Source organism: Rhinoraja longicauda, chromosome 1, assembly GCF_053455715.1.
Source record: "Rhinoraja longicauda isolate Sanriku21f chromosome 1, sRhiLon1.1, whole genome shotgun sequence".
NCBI classification, from domain to species: Eukaryota; Metazoa; Chordata; class Chondrichthyes; order Rajiformes; family Arhynchobatidae; genus Rhinoraja; species Rhinoraja longicauda.
Window position 1 is genome coordinate 38768450 of NC_135953.1, and position 16328 is coordinate 38784777.

Here is a 16328-nt window from a genome sequence, read left to right on the forward strand (position 1 = left end):
TGAAATGAGCCTGGAAAAGAACTACAGAATGTAATCAGGAGTGGTACACATCATTGGTCAGGTGTGCTATAGAAACATAGAAAATAAGTGCAGGAGTAGGCCATGGCTCTTCAAGCCAGCTGATTATCCAGAATCAGTACCCTGTTCCTGCTTTCTCTCCACATCCCTTGATTTTGTTAGCCTTTAAGAGCCACATCCAACTCATTCTTGAATACATTCAGTGAATTGGCCTCCACTGCCATCTGAGGCAGAGAATTCCACAGATTCACAACTCTCTGACGCTAAAAGCTTCTTTAGATATGTAAAAAGGAAAAGATTAGTGAAGACAAATGTAGGTCCCTTACAATCAGAGACAGGTGAATTTATAATGGGAAACAAAGAAATGGCAGAACAGTTAAATGAGTACTTTGGTTCTGTCTTCACTGAGGAAGACACAAAAAATCTCCCAGAGATACTTGGGGACCGAGGATCTAGCGGGAGGGAGGAACTGAACGGAATCCACACTAGTCAGGAAATGGTGTTCGGTAAACTGTTGGGACTGAAGGCAGATAAATCCTCAGGGCCTGATAGTCTGCATCCCAGAGTACTCAAGGAGGTGGCCCTAGAAATCGTGGATGCATTGGTGATCATTTTCCAATGTTCTCTCGACTCTGGATCAGTTCCTGTGGACTGGAGGGTAGCCAATGTGACCCTACTTTTTAGGAAACGGGGAATTATCGACCAGTTAGCCTTTCATCGGCAGTGGGGAAGATGCTTGCGTTGATTGTTAAAGATGTTATAGCAGCACATTTGGAAAGCAATGACAGGATCGGTCAAAGTCAGCATGGATTGATGAAGGGGAAATCATGCTTGACTAATCTTCTGGAATTTTTTGAGAATGTAACAAGTAGAATGGATAAGGGAGAGCCAGTGGACATGGTATATCTGGACTTTCAGAAAGCCTTTGACAAGGTCCCACGCAAGAGATTAGTGTGCAAAATTAGAGCACATGATATTGGGGGTAGGGTACTGACAAGCATAGAGAACTGGTTGGCAGACAGAAAGCAACGAGTAGGAATTAATAGGTCCTTTTCAGAAGGGCGGGCAGTAACTAGTGGGGTGCCGCAAAGCTTGGTGCTGGGACCCCAGTTATTTACAATATATATTAACGATTTAGACAATAGACAATAGACAATAGGTGCAGGAGTAGGCCATTCAGCCCTTCGATCCAGCACCGCCATTCAATGCGATCATGGCTGATCACTCTCAATCAGTACCCTGTTCCTGCTTCTCCCCATACCCCCTCACTCCGCTATCCTTAAGAGCTCTATCCAGCTCTCTCTTGAAAGCATCCAACGAACTGGCCTCCACTGCCTTCTGAGGCAGAGAATTCCACACCTTCACCACTCTCTGACTGAAAAAGTTCTTCCTCATCTCCGTTCTAAATGGCCTACCCCTTATTCTTAAACTGTGGCCCCTTGTTCTGGACTCCCCCAACATTGGGAACATGTTTCCTGCCTCTAATGTGTCCAATCCCCTAATTATCTTATATGTTTCAATAAGATCCCCCCTCATCCTTCTAAATTCCAGTGTATACAAGCCTAATTGCTCCAGCCTTTCAACATACGACAGTCCCGCCATTCCGGGAATTAACCTAGTGAACCTACGCTGCACGCCCTCAATAGCAAGAATATCCTTCCTCAAATTTGGAGACCAAAACTGCACACAGTACTCCAGGTGCGGTCTCACCAGGGCCCGGTACAACTGTAGAAGGACCTCTTTGCTCCTATACTCAACTCCTCTTGTTATGAAGGCCAACATTCCATTGGCTTTCTTCACTGCCTGCTGTACTTGCATGCTTCCTTTCAGTGACTGATGCACTAGGACACCCAGATCTCGTTGAACATCCCCTCTTCCTAACTTGACACCATTCAGATAATAATCTGCCTTTCTATTCTTACTTCCAAAGTGAATAACCTCACACTTATCTACATTAAACTGCACCTGCCATGTATCCGCCCACTCACATAACCTGTCCAAGTCACCCTGCAGCCTTATTGCATCTTCCTCACAATTCACACTACCCCCCAGCTTATTATCATCTGCAAATTTGCTAATGGTACTTTTAATCCCTTCATCTAAGTCATTAATGTATATCGTAAATAGCTGGGGTCCCAGCACCGAACCTTGCGGTACCCCACTGGTCACTGCCTGCCATTCCGAAAGGGACCCATTTATCCCCACTCTTTGCTTTCTGTCTGTCAACCAAATTTCTATCCATGTCAGTACCCTACCCCCAATACAATGTGCTCTAATTTTGCCCACTAATCTCCTATGTGGGACCTTGTCGAAGGCTTTCTGAAAGTCGAGGTACACCACATCCACTGACTCTCCCCTGTCAATTTTCCTAGTTACATCCTCAAAAAATTCCAGTAGATTTGTAAAGCATGATTTCCCCTTCATAAATCCATGCTGACTCGGAATGATCCCGTTACTGCTATCCAAATGCTCAGCAATTTCGTCTTTTATAATTGACTCCAGCATCTTCCACACCACTGATGTCAGACTAACTGGTCCATAATTACCCGTTTTCTCTCCCTCCTTTCTTAAAAAGTGGGATAACATTTGCTATCCTCCAATCCACAGGAACTGATCCTGAATCTATAGAACATTGAAAAATGATCTCCAATGCTTCCACTATTTCTAGAGCCACCTCCTTAAGTACCCCGGGATGCAGACCATCAGGCCCTGGGGATTAAAAGTGACATCTCCATGTTTGCGGATGATACAAAGCTGGCTGGCAGTGTGAACTGCGATGAGGATGCTATGAGGCCGCAGGGTGACTTGGATAGGTTCGGTGAGTGGGTTGATGCAGTATAATGTGGATAAATGTGATGTTATCTACTTTGGTGACAAAAACAGGAAGGCAGATTATTATCTGAATGTTGTCAGATTAGGAAAAGGGGAGGTGCAACGAGACTTGGGTGTGTTTGTACATCAGTCACTGAAAGTAAGCATTGACAGTGCAGGTGGTGGGAGAGAGGAGGATGATGGCAAAGTTATCATCACTGCTGGACGACTCTTCCCACCCCATGCAGGAAACTGTCACTGCACTTTGCAGCTCCTTCAGTGACAGACTTCTTCACCCCAAGTGTGTGAAGGAGAGATAGCGAAGGTCCTTCCTTCCTGCTGCCGTCCGACTGCACAATCAGCACTGCTCCCAGCAGACCAGTAAATAAAGATAATTACTGCTATTTTAATTTTTTAACGAATGCTTATTTATTTTTGCTATCCACTTTGCTGCTGATCAGCCATGATCATATTGAATGGCGGTGCAGGCTCGAAGGGCCGAATGGCCTACTCCTGCACCTATTTTCTATGTTTCTATGTAACCCTGCAAATTTCCCCGTTGTGGGACGAATAAAGTACTTATTATTATAAGGTATTTATTCACAAAATGCTGGAGTAACTCAGCAGGTCAGGCAGCATCTCAGAGGAGAAGGAATGGGCGACGTTTCGGGTCGAGACCCTTATAAAGTACTTATTATGCAGGTACAACAGTCAGTGAAGATAGCTAGTGGCACGTTGGCCTTCATTGCGAGAGGATTTGAGTTTAGGATCAAGGAGGTCCAACTGCATTTGTATCGGGAGCTGGTGAGACCGCACATGGAGTATTGTGTGCAATTTTGGTCTCCTAATTTGAGGAAGGACATTATCGCTATTGAGGGAGGGCAGCGTAGGTTCACCAGGTTAATTACTGGGATGGCGGGACTGACATATGATGAAAAAGAATGGATCGACTGGGCTTGGAATCGCTGGAATTTAGAAGGATAAGAGGGGATCTTATAGAAACGTAAAATTCTTAAAGGATTGGACAGGCTAGATGCAGGAAAAATGTTCCCTATGTTGGAAGAGTCCAGAACCAGGACTCACAGTTTAAGAATAAGGGGTAGGCCATTTAGGACTGAGATGAGGAAAAACATTTTCACCCAGGGCAGGGGTTCCTAACCTTTTTCGTTCCATTTACCCCAGGCAACCTTTCAAAAGTAAATTTACCCCCACCCTGTTTTGTTCAGTAATTGGAGTTTACACTGTGACCATAATCAAGCAACCAACAAAGGGGAAATTTTAAAATACTGTTTTTAACATTATTATTTTAAGTTCAAATAACAATAATGGTAGGCAAAATTTACTCTCTGGGGGTAAATTTACCCCAGGCTGGGAACCCTTGACCCAGAGAGTTGTAAATCTGTGAAATTCTCTGCCACAGAAGGCAGTGTAGGCCAATTCACTGGATGCATTCGAGATAGTTAGATTTAGCTCTTAGGGCTAAAGGAATCAAAGGATATGGGGAAAAAGTAGGAATGGGGTACTGATTTTAGATGATCAGCCATGATCATATTGAATGGTGGTGCTGGCTCAAAGGGTCGAATGGCCTACTCCTGCGACTATTTTTCTATGTTTCTATGTTCTATGTTTCTAACTCTTTGGGTGAAAAAGTTTTTCCTCATCTCAGTCCTAAATGGCCTACCCCTTATTCTTAAACTGTGACCCCTGGTTCTGGATTCCCCCAACATCGGGATTTTTTTTCCTGCGTCTCGCCTGTCCAATCCATGAATAATTTAATAATTCCTGCATTAGAGTCATAGAATCATCGAGTGATACAGTGTGGAACCAGGCCCTTCGGCCCAACTCGCCCACATTGGCCAACAATGTCCCAGCTACACTAGTCCCACTTTCCTGCACTTGGTCCATATCCCTCCAAACCTGTCCTATCCATGTACTGTCTAACTGTTTCTTAAACAATGGGATAGTCCCAGCCTCAACTACCTCCTCTGGCAGCTTGTTCCATACACCCACCACCCTCTGTGTGAAAAAGTTACCCCTTGTATTCCTATTAAATCTTTTCCCCTTCGCCTTGAACCAATATCCTCTGGTCCTCGATTCCCCTACTCTGGGCAAAAAGACTCTACCCGATCTATTCCTCTCATAATTTTTAACACCTCTATAAGATCTCCCCTCATCCTCCTGCGTTCCAAGGAATAGAGACCCACCCTATTCAACCTCTCCCTATAGCTCACACCCTCTAGTCCTGGCAACTGGTAAATCTGGTAAATCTTTTCTGAACCCTTTCAAGCTTGACAATATCTTTCCTATAACTTGGTGCCCAGAACTGAAAATAATATTCTAAATGCGGTCTCACCAACATCTTCTACAACTGCAACATGACCTCCTCCCAACTTCTATACTCAGTACTCTGACTAATGAAGGCCAAAGCGTTCTAAATGTAAACCCAACATACATTGCATTTGTAGGTTTCCTTATGAATTTCTCTTCAATGTTCAGTTATGTTTTATAAGCAGGTGTGTGAAGTGGTGTGAAAATATCCCCTGGGATATTTTAAACACAGCTGTATCCACAGAAGCCCTGCTCTCAAACTGCAGTTCAAAATATAAGGCACGAGTCAAATTGTTCACAGGAGGATAGAAGACAAAGTGGTCATGAACAAACGCAGGAAACAGTAGAAAAAGGAGGGAAAAGGAATACAAAACAAAAAAATCTATTTAGTGCAGAACCCTATTATTAACTCACAGAGGTTAAATTAGATAGTCCTCCTTCTGCTCACAAATGTGGATTACTTTGTGAGTGATTACTTTGCGTTTGTTCATTGGAATGTGTGGCAGCAGGTCAGCTTTGTGCTATCTATTTATATGGATAATGTGTGTGTACACCCAGACCTAACCATGCAACTCACTGGTCTGATGTATTAGCAGAGACTGAGCACCAATTACAATTAGTCTGCTCAGCTTAAAGCTCTTAAAGGGGAGGTGAACTGTGGCTGGAGTTGTGGGATAACTTTTGCATACACAGGGTGGTGAACATATGGAACAAGCTGCTAAAATAAGTGGTAGAGGCGGGTACAGTTACAATATTCAAAGTTCACTTGGACAGGTACATGGACAGGAAATGTTATGAGACTGCCCAGACTGATGCAGTTGAGTCTGCAGAAATGCTCAATGCCTTCACCCAATGCCATCTGTAGTCTCCTTCAGTGATATCGGGAGCCTTCAGGTAGCTACTCTGTCACTGTGTGGCATTACTGAGATACAGCAGTCACAGAGCACAGGCAGGCAATGGCTAAAGATGAGAAAGCCTGTTTCTGGAGTAATACTACAGAAGTAAGAAAGAATTTTATTTTCGGGTACATATGACAATAAAACACTCTTGATACTCATTCAGCCTACTTGTCTCCGTAAATAGAGAAACAGAGTGAATTCTTGCATATGGCAGAGGCTGGCACACATCAAAATACTTTGCTGCTGGCTGCAGCTTCAGTCGTGCAGAAATGCCTTGTCACATTGACAGCGCTTGACAGCGAGGTCCTTATCAAGAGTCAAGAGTGTTTAATTGTCATATGTAGCGGCAATGGAAGGATGAAACTTACTTGCTGCAGCTTTACAGGCCCATTAATAAAAACAACACATGAACGTACAATAATCGAACAATATATTAATAATCAGTATACAAGGCAACAAGACCATAACAGTGCAAGGCCGAAGTTCATAGTGCAACCAAAATATAAAAGTAGATCATTGTTGCTGAGGCAGTGTTGTGGTTAGCGTTGCGCAGTGTTCATGAGATTGACGACTGCTGGGAAGAAGCTTCTCCCCAACAACTATCAGGCTGTTGAACACTGATGCAACTAGTCAGTACGCTCTCTACCGTACATCAGTAGAAGTCCAGCACATGTACGGTAGATCAAGTAGCAAGGAATCTCAATGTGACTTGTTACATTGTGACAATAAAGTATTCATTCATTCTTCTGTTGGAGTATATGGTAGTATAATAATAATAATAATAATAACAATGCATTACATTTATATAGCGCTTTTCAAACACTCAAAGACGCTTTACAGGGATTTCTAGAACATAGAGAAGTGAATAAATAGATAAATAGGTAAACGAACAGAGAAAGGAGACAGAAGGTGAGGTGACCTTCAGTGGTTGAAGGCAGTGCTGAAGAGGTGAGACTTCAGTGATGTTTTGAATGTGGTGAGTGAGGAGGAGTCTCTGACGGTTTGGGGTAGTGAGTTCCATAGGGTGGGAGCAGCGATGGAGAAAGCCCTGTCCCCCCAGGATCTGAGTTTGGTCCGGATGGGGGGGGGACAGGAGATTGGCAGCAGCAGGGCGGAGGGTACAGGTGGGAGTGTGCCTGTGGAGGAGGTCAGTCAGGTAGGATGGGGCCAGGTTATGGAGGGCTTTGTAGGTCATGAGGAGGATTTTGTATTGGATTCTCTGGGGGATGGGGAGCCAGTGGAGTTTGTAAAGGACGGGGGTGATATGGTCACGGATCGGGGAGTGGGTGAGTAGACGGGCAGCGGAGTTTTGAATGTATTGAAGTTTACTGATGATTTTTGAGGGTGAGCCATAGAGGAGGCTGTTGCAGTAGTCCAGACGGGAGGTGATGAAGGCGTGGATGAGGGTATGAGACATACCAAAACTCCTCAGATATAGACACAAAATGCTGGAGTAACTCAGCGGGACAGATGCTGTCTGTCCCGCTGAGTTACTCCAGCATTTCTGAATTGAATTAAATAAATTTTATTAGCCAAGTATGTATACATACAAGGAATTTGCCTTGGTGCTTTGCTCACAAGGATAACATGAGACACATTTATAATTAAAAATAAAACATTATAATTTAAATATGTGAAGAATGAAATAAAATAGCAGAGCAAAAGGAGGCTACAGACTTTTGATTGTTGAGTAGAGCAACTGCTCGTGGGAAGAAACTGTTTTTATGTCTGGCTGTGGCGGCTGTGACAGTTTGGAGTCACCTTCCAGAGGGAAGTACAAAGAGTTTGTGGCCAGGGTGAGAGGGGTCAGAGATGATCTTGCCCGCTCGCTTCCTGGCCCTTGCAGTGTACAGTTTGTCAATGGGAGGGGGGAGTTAGCAGCCAACAACCTTCTCGGCTGATCGATCGATGCGCTGCAGCCTCCGGATGTCATGCTTGGTGGCTGAGCCAAACCGGACCTTGATGGAGAAGGTGAGGACAGACTCTATGATGACAGTGTAAAACTGGACCATCATTGCCTGTGGCAGATTGCGTTTTCTCAGCTGCTGCAGGAAGTACATCCTCTGTTGGGCCTTTTTGACTGTGGAGTCGATGGTGGCCTCCCATCTGGAGATGATGGTTCCAAGGAACTTAAATGACTCCACAGATGTGACTGTGGTGTTGTTGATGGTGAGTGGGTGAGAGGGGAGGGGGAGTTCTCCTAAAGTCTCCAATCAACTCCACTGACTTAAGAGCATTGAGCTCTAGGTTGTTGCGATGGCACTAGGACGCTGGAGATAAGATCCAACCTTGCTGGCTCTCCACTCTGCACTCTGGAGAGAAGGAATGGGTGACCCTTCCTCAGACCAAATCTCCTCAATCTTCTAAGAAAGAACTGGCATTGATGAGGTTTCTTTGTGGTTGGGCCTAGGATAGATCCTCTGAGATATGCACACCTCAGAGCTTGAAGCTTTCGACTCTCCACCGCCATCCCATTGATGAAGACATGTTGATGGATCTCTGGCTTTCTCTTCCTGAAGTCAATAATCAGCTCCTTGGTCTTGCTAACGTTGAGAACAAGATAAAAAAAAATTCTGGCAGCATTCAATCAGATTATCAATTTCCCTCCTATATTCATCATTACCCGTTATTCAACCAGAAATTTGTGGTATAATTGGCGAATTTAAAGATCTGTGTCTAGCTACGCAATCATTGGTATTGAGGGTAAAGCGGGACACTGAGCACACAACCTTGTAGTTCTCTTGTGTTGATAGTTAGGGGAGGAAGTATTATTGCCTGACCCAAGTGTTCACACTGACCAAGTGGTCCAGTGCAGAGTGGAGAGCCAGCAACATTGCATCTTATCCTCATCTGTTGTGGCTTTGTTGTTGCCGCAGGTGCTGCTGAAATCAGACTCATTTTAGTTTTAACTAGACCAAGTGGACCCGTTAGGCCCAAACCTCTCCTGCATTGGTGCAGCACCCTCTCCTCCACCCCTTCCCTCTCTCCTCAACCCCCCCCTTCTCCCCCACTCCCCCCTCCCTCCCTCCTCCCCTCCCCCTCCCTTCCTTTTAAACTTAAAAATGTGAATAACTTAAAAAATTTCACACAGATTTCAATAAAACTACTTGCATTATCACTAAAGTGACAATGGTAAGTAAGGTGGGCCTAAAATTGTCACGCTATCGTGTACCGTTTTGGCTGAAGTTCAGTCACAAGCAAGATAACAAACGAGAGTTTTAGTATATAGGTAAGAGAATTGTTCCCTGCTCACCAAGATGATTGGGGCTTCTGAAGTGGGAAATTGGACGATAAAAGGAAGATGGACTGAAGAAGGAATAACCAGAGGATTAACCCATGTACACACATGCAGACTGGAGTACAATATCCCTGATCTGTCTGGTTGGTCATGAAGTGATGCTGGACCTCACCAGTTAAGCTTGTTACAGTGACTATTCTGGGAGGGAAGAGATAACAGGAATTGCTGATACAAGATAAAGAGCAATGCACATGCATTCCACTGTAAGACCCTTGGGGCAAGCAGGCACATCTCTCTGTACCAGGCTGCTAAGCCCGAGACATTGTGACTTGACTTAGGAATGATAAGAGTGCTGCAGCAAGGGCTATTCCTGTGGCAACTATGGGGCCTCAGCTGCTGCCACAGATAACCTCCGCTGTAAAGCACCAGGTTAATAGATAACCAGGGGTCTTATTAGAGCAGCAGCAAAGCCAAGTATAGAGGCCTGGTTAAGAGACCACCAGAGGATGAGGTGTTCATGCAATTCTAATAACATCAGATCATGCATTTAACGGCACCCAACTGGACGGCACAGTAGCGCAGTGGTAGAGTTGCTGCCTTACAGCGCCAGAGGCCCGGGTTCGATCCTGACTATGGGTGCTGCCTGTACGGAGTTTGTATGTTCTCTCTGGGATCATGTGGCCTTTCTCCAGGTGCTCTGGTTTCCTCCCACATTCCAAAGCCGCATTGGAATGTGGGAGGAAACCAGAGCACCTGGAGAAAAGCCACATGGTCCCACATGCCAATTCCAAAGGTTAATTGGCCTCTCTAAATTGTTCCAAGTGTGTAGGATTGGATATCATAGAACTAGAGTACAGGTGATTGCTGGTCAGTGCAGATTCAGTGGGCCAAAGGGAATGTTTCCACGCTGTATCTCTAAAACTAAAACTGGTTCAGTGCTGGTAACTGTATGTCTGCGCATTGGATGAAAAATGTGTACTTTATCTGGAAATCTGTATGTCATAGAAACATAGAAACATAGAAAATAGGTGCAGGAGGAGGCCATTCGGCCCTTCGAGCCAGCACCGCCATTCATTGTGATGCACATCGTGTATGTGTATGTGACAAATAAATTTGACTTGACTTGACTTGACATGGCTGATCGTCCCCAATCAATACCCCATGCCTGCCTTCTCCCCATATCCCTTGATTCTACTAGCCCCTAGAGCTCTATCTAACTCTCTCTTAAATTCATCCAGTGATTTGGCTTCCACTGCCCTCTGTGGCAGAGAATTCCACAAATTCACAACTCTCTGGGTGAAAACATTTTTTCTCACCTCAGTTTTAAATGGCCTCCCCTTTATTCCAAGACTGTGGCCCCTGGTTGTGGACTCACCCAATATTGAGAACATTTTTCCTTGTCCAGTCCTTTTATAATTGTATATGTTTGTATAAGATCCCCTCTCATCCTTCTAAACTCCAGTGAATACAAGCCATCTTTTCAATCTTTCCTTATATGTCAGTCCCGCCATTCCAGGGATCAATCTCGTGAACCTACGCTGCACTGCCTCAATTACAAGGATGTCCTTCCTCAGCTCCACAAGTATGGATGGGTTAAGGTATACAATCTTGTTTACAGCAGCATCACAGGCACATAGACTCAGACAATATACAAAAACATAAATTATACATAAATGACATAAATGCTACAAGACAATAAAAAAAGACCAAGTGGAAAAAAAACAAGACCTTCGAGCGAAAAACAGAATTAGAAAACAAGTCTTTAGTACAGCTGTGGTTAAGGACAGGGCTGGTCCACAAGTTAAAGTTCCAAACTGGGGCAAGGACGACGTTGATGGTATTATTCAGGAGCATCAAAAGTTGATTGGAGTAGGTTGCTTGTGGGGAAAGGAATGTCTGGAGAGTGGGAGGCTTTTGAATGTATGATAGTGAAAGGTACACTTGTTCCCAGTGAAGGGCAAGGTAGGTGGGAGCAAGGACGTTTGGATGATGAGAGAAATTGAGGCTCTTGTCAGGAAAAAGAAAGAGGCATGGATCAGTTATAGGTAGCCCGAATCAAGTGTGTCCCTGGACGAGTACAGGGGATTGAGGAGCAGACTTAAGAAAGAAAACAGGAGGGCAAAAAGGGGCATGAGATAGCTCTAGGCATATAAAACTAAGAATCCAAAGAGATTTTATATTAATGGAAAAAATGTAACTAGAGAGAGAATAGGACCCCTCACAAAACAAAGTGGTTATTTATATGTGGAACCAAAGGGGATGTGCAAAGCACATGGAAAAAGACATGAAAATCAAAGAATTTAAGAAAGTTAATGGTGATGTCTTGAAGACAGTCCGCATTGCAGTAAAAAAAGTGGTGGATGTCCTAAAATGTATGAGAGTAGATTAATCTACTCTCGATATATATCCACGGACACTGTGGGAAGCTAAAAAATAAATTGGAGGAGTCCTGGCTGAGATATACAAATCATCGTTAGACTCAGGTGAGGAGTCAGAATACTAGAGGGACTAATGTTGTGCTCATGTTTAAGAAGGGCTGCAAAGAAAAACCTGGGAATTGTAAACAAGTAAACCAAAGATTGGTGTTATGAAAGTTATTGGCGAGGTTTCAGAGGAATACCATATACATGCATTTGGAAAGACGAAAGTTGATTAAAGGTAGTCAGCATGATTTGGTGAATGGGAGATAGCGCTCATGAATTTGATTGTCATTTGAAGAAGGTTGATGAAGACAAGGCCATAGATGGTCTTCAACAAAGCCTTTAAAGAGGTTCCACATAAGTAGGCTGCTCTAGCAGATTAGATTACGTAGGATCCAAGGAGAGTCGACTACCTAAACACAGAATTGGCTTACTGGTAAGGAAGCAGGGCTGGAGGTCTGTAATTAGTGGTGTGCCTCAGAAATTGGGCCCATTGCTGTTTGTCATCTATATCAATGATTTAAATGAGAAATGTTTGCAGATGACACCAAAGTAAGTGTTATGACAGTAAAGATGGTTATCAAGAATTACAGCAGAATCTTGATCAACTGCTCAGCTGGACGGACAAGTGTCCAATCGAGTTTGGAGTTCAGCACATACATAAAATACAGCAATGGGCAATGGATTTCCATTAAGCTGAACAGAATCTTTTTCCAGGCACATTTTGTTTGCTTTGTTGGTTTATAGTACACAAAGTATGTCGCACCTGATAAAAAAGCCTTTAAATTGGTCCTTCGACCCACGATGTCTGTCACTGAACATTGAGTGTTACAGCCTCTCAAACTATTTTTTATATTTCGAAATTAAACTGTATTCATAAAATAATTTACAAGAAATTCAAAATAATACTTGGCTTTGATGTATTCAAGAGAGAGTTAAATATAGCTCTTAGGGCTAATGGAATCAAGGGATATGGGGAGAAAGCAGGAATGGGGTACTGATATTTGGATGATCAGCCATGATCATATTGAATGGCGGTGCTGGCTCGATGGGCCAAATAGCCTACTCCTGCACCTATTGTCTATGTTTACTGGTAGAGGCTGGGAGTGACAATGGTGCTTTGCACGTAGAATGTATAAACTTGATGACACCATGAATGTATGACTTGACAAGACTATGAACATATAGACTGGACGGTACAACCGATGTAAAGAAAGCCATGTATTATTTTGAATTTCTTGTAAATTATTTCACGAATAAAGTTTAATTTGGAAATGTAAAAAATTGTTTAGCAGTGATCGCCACAATAAAGGAAGCATTCCCATGGTGATTCATGTCCAGGTCAGTTTATATTGTACTCTATAGTATAGCTACAAAAGGAACACAATACACTATAGTTACATTGATGTAATGTGTTCAACTAGTTTAGTTTAAAGGTTTTTTATTTGGTGTGACATGTATTAGAAACTAACAAAGCAATCAAAATGTACCTGAAAAAAAGATTCTGTTCAGCTTAATGGAAATCCATTGCCCTCATCCATCAGCGTTTTGTATTGAAGATATGTTATCTAAAATATTATCACCACATAATGGTGGCATTTATCATTGTCATTCGTCACCATCCTGCACTCAATAATGTTTGTCACACAGGCAATGGAACACAAGTGACCTTATCAATAAAATCTTTGTTTGACTCAGCAACTACATCAATGTGTCTCCAAACCAAGTAGTAGCAAATTTAGAAACAAGGAACTGCAGATGCCAGTTTACACAAAAGGACACAAAGTGCTGGAGCAAGTCAGTGGCTCAGGCAGCTTCTCGGGAGAACATAGATCGGTGAAGTTTTGGATTGGGACCCAAAGAGTTAAGAAACAAATTTATTTCTATTGCTCCAGCCTTACTCCTCATCTTCCCAATCTTGTCCTTTGATGGACAACCTGTTCATTCTACCAACTCAAAAAACCCTTCAGCACTTGGAACACTTGCTTCAACAACAATGGATATTGTACTTCATAACCAGGATTTCACAGGCTCATTATCTCATGACGCATTCGTACTTTATACTATTAGAACTTTTCCAAACCTGGGTAACAAAAGAAAACCAATGGAGGAAAATAGTGGGCCAGGTAGCAACGATGGAGGGAAATAGTAAGATAATGCTTCAGGATGAGATCATTCTTCAGACTGATGTAGTTGAGGGGAGATAACTGGTAGTGAGAGGTGAGGGGAGGGATGGAGCAAAAATTAGCAAGTGATAAGTGGTTTTGAGCAAGTTGATTAGCAGATGTGTTGGGTGGAGAAAAGATGAGTGGAGATGGTAAAGTAGGCTGGAGGTGATGTGGAGAAGACAAGGGTGCAGATTGTGGAATCTGACAAAGAAGAAATATGTGGAACCAGATGAAGGGATACTGGGTGGAAAATAATGAGGGAGGTAGGTGGGGTGGAGGGGGGGTGGTGGGGGGAAGAGAGGGACCTAAATTTGGACAATTCAATATTCATGCCGTTCAGTTGTAGGCTGCTCAGGCAGAATATGAGGTAGCATTCTTTCAGTTTATGTGTGGCCTTGCTCTGGCAGTGCAGGAAGCAAAGGACAGACAGGTGCCATTGGGGGCAAGCTACCCGAGAGCTCCAGCTGGTCTTGACAGACAGAGCACTAGTGTTTAGTGAAGCAGTCTACACAGAGTCAGAGTCATATTGCACCGAAACAGGCAGTTCGGCCCAACTTGCTCATGCTGACCAAGATGCCCAAACTGGTCCATATCCCTCTAAACCTTTCCTATCCATGTACCCGAGCTTAACATTTGTGGTGGGCAAGTTACTGGAGAGTATTCTGATGGATGTGATATATATGCATTTGGCTTGACAGAGGCTGATTTGGGACAGTGAGCATGGTTTTGTACGCGAGAGAGATTGTGTCTCACGAATCTGAGTTTCTTTGCGAAAGTAACAAAAAAGGTTCATGAAGGCAAAGCTGTAGAAGTTGTCTATATGGACTTCAGCAAGGCATTTGAGAAGGTTCCGCATGAAAGGCTGCGCTGGAAGGTTAGATTGCATGGGATCCAGGGAGAGATAGCTGACAGGATAGAGAATTGGCTTCATGGAAGGAAGCAGAGGGCGATGGTGGAAGGTTGTTTTTTTGGACTGGGGGCCTGTGATTAGTGGTGTGCCTCAAGGATCGGTGTTGGGCCCATTGCTTTTGTAATGCTAGCCTCTTGTTCGCTTTGGCAAGTGGAAGAAATTCCTACTGTCAGTCAAACAGAATAGTTCACTGGGCAGTTCATGGGAAGGAGCACTCTTGGAATTAAAAGTAGATAAGAGCAGTTGGCTTAGAAATGAATACATTACAGGTATCGGAAAATTGCTTGCAATCGTGCAAATGATGCTTACTAAATTCCATGGGGGTTCTCCTGACGTAGGTGTAACTGTGATGAGAGATAGGAAAATGACTATAAATAAGTTCAGATCGAAATTCAGAAACAACAGCAGTAAAGTGGAAATTTATGGAACTCTTGCAATGTTTTTTTGAAATAAATCGATTCATGTGCTAGGATATTTAAGGTTTGATTAGATGTAACCTTAAAGAAATTAAGTGATTTCTTTTTGCCAATAGTAAAACTATTTTTCATAGGTATAATACCAGTTCAGAGTCACAACCTTATACAGCAAAGAAATGGGGCCATCAACACACTACGTGCAGAAACCTTTTTACCCCTCTACACCAAACGTGCACGAGCCCTAAACTATGAAGCATGCCATTGCATTCTCCACCATATCTACTTGCGTTGATCTACATCCTACTGTATAGCTTTGGATAACCTTCCTTGCTATCCACAACACCACCAACTTTCAGGTCTTCAGCAAACGTTTTGATCATACCTCCTGCATTCACATCCATGTCATTCATACACATCACAAGCAACAAGGGTACAGCACCAACCCCTGCAGTACACTACTGGTTAGATATCCAATGAGGAAAACAGTCCTTCCACCACCACCCTCTGCTGTTATAACCAAGTTTATTTTGTATCCTGTTAGCCAGCTTGGTATGGATCTCATGCGCCTTAAACTCTGGACCAGTCGACCACATGGGATCTTGCCAAATGCCTTACTAAAGTCCATTTTGACAACATATAACACCTTCAAAAATCTTCTTAATTACCTTATCAAAAAACAAAACTAAATTAGTGACACAGGATTTCCCTGCACAAAATCATACTTTCCAAATGTACATAGTTTAGTTTATTATTTTCACATGTACCGAGGTTTATGTGAAAATCTTTAAAAATCCTAAATAAATCCTAAACATAAATCCTGTCCTTTAGAATGTCTTCAATAATTTCCCCACCACAGACTAAAAGTGCTCTGGACTGTAGCTCCCTGTTGCCCCTTCTTAAATAAAAGGAATATTTATTCACAGTTAATAAAAATGCAAAAATCTCCATCAGGAGATTTTTCACAAGAGCAATCTGGAATAGGTCTGCTCTGGCCCTGGGAATTTATCAATATTTAGGCATCCCATGATATCCAACATTTCCTCCTTGATATTACTGGCATGCTCCAGCTTTTCCATGTACCCCTCCCTGAACTCACTATCTTTCACATTCGTCTCCTCGG

The 16328-nt window shown here is 43.2% G+C and overlaps 1 protein-coding gene across 2 annotated transcripts in view; it reads right to left on the reverse strand.

The window, feature by feature from the left end:
• ca9 (carbonic anhydrase IX) overlaps positions 1–16328 on the reverse strand; it is a 95826-nt gene that overhangs the window by 30327 nt on the left and 49171 nt on the right. The gene's annotated exons all lie outside the window — the stretch shown is intronic.